This window comes from Cyprinodon variegatus, unplaced genomic scaffold, assembly GCF_000732505.1.
Source record: "Cyprinodon variegatus isolate N-32 unplaced genomic scaffold, C_variegatus-1.0 Scaffold703, whole genome shotgun sequence".
Lineage (NCBI taxonomy): Eukaryota > Metazoa > Chordata > Actinopteri > Cyprinodontiformes > Cyprinodontidae > Cyprinodon > Cyprinodon variegatus.
Window position 1 is genome coordinate 199,088 of NW_015151156.1, and position 1,390 is coordinate 200,477.

Sequence of the window (1,390 nt, forward strand, 5' to 3'; positions counted from 1 at the left end):
TATATATATATATATATATATATATTTTTTTTTTTGTTTTTATAAAAAAATAAAAGCATTTTCACTCAATAGCTTCAAGGACATTAGATCGACTCAAAATCAGTGTTGGATCATAGTTCTCCATTTGCTTCCAAATTTACACCTTTAATTTTTGCATTTCAAATCTTTAATACAGGCTTCCTAGACTTTTTAATGCCACTTGAAATAAAACTTTAACACCAAATTCTCAAGAAACAAGAAAAACCTGCTTGCGACAACTTAACCCAAAGGTTTATTTTAACATAAACCACTGCACTAATGTTTCAAATTTTGAAAAGCTTCCCATACAGGAAGAAAGCTAAAAACACACAAATGACAGATATATTTGAACAATTATTTAACTGAATTCACAAACTTTGTTTTAGCAGGGAACGAAAAAAATCAGTTTTAAAGCCACAACATAACCATGGCTAAGTCTTTTTTGCAGCTATTTTTCTTTGCATCGTTTTCTTAGTATGTTTGATGGCGTTGCCGAGACAAGGGTGGAACAAAATTGAGAAATACTGGCTGTTTCTCTGTAACTCCATTTTGACACTTTGTGTTTCGCGCTTCGCATTTGCGACTCCACTGCCTTAATTCCCATTGTTCCGCGCTTGAATCGCTACTTTCACAAAATACACTGTGCCTCATGCATGTTCCCTGGTTTTAGCCATGGAGGAAACTCTTGGCTGGAGCCAATTTTCGTTACATTTACACTTGCTCATATTTTCCAGACAAAAAGTAAATGGTGCATCTCCCAAATGTCCCGGCTGCAACAACGCTATTATTGCTTCCGCTATCGTGATGGAACCAATAATGGCGAGATGTTATTTTTTTCAAATAAAAGAAAAATTTTAATGTTTTTTTAGATTACAAAATAAATTGTAATAAAAATTATCCTTTTTATGATGTTTTAAAAATTAAGACCTATGAAAGACTTATTTAAGACATTGGTTTGTTTATTTTAATATGGTGTGCAAGAGATCAAACTGACATTCATTATGTTTTCCAATGCTGTAAACATTTGTGTAATAAATACATTTAAACAATGTATGTGAACATTTATTTCAACGAAAATGTGCGTCATAGCCATAGAGATCAGTGGTCAAAGCCTGCATCACCCGCTCAGCGCGGCGCGGTGCCAGGCAAAGAAAGCGGCAGGTGTGTCTCGGGCCATGGATGCCAAAGGGGAATAAAGGAAGATAGCTGATGAGAACAGGGGATTCAAAGAAGAATGGAGCGAATCGTTTGCTTTCATTATCAATGCGGAAGGATTGCCTGCGTGTTTTCTTTGGCACAAGAATTTGCTAAATAATAAAAATAGTAACTTGGAAAGGCATTTCCAGGGAAGGCTAAATATGCAGCCGATAAC

At 35.1% G+C, this 1,390-nt stretch overlaps 1 protein-coding gene across 1 annotated transcript in view; it reads right to left on the reverse strand.

Annotated features, from left to right (window-relative positions):
* Positions 1-1,390, reverse strand: part of wwc1 (WW and C2 domain containing 1) — a 42,269-nt gene that overhangs the window by 23,268 nt on the left and 17,611 nt on the right. The gene's annotated exons all lie outside the window — the stretch shown is intronic.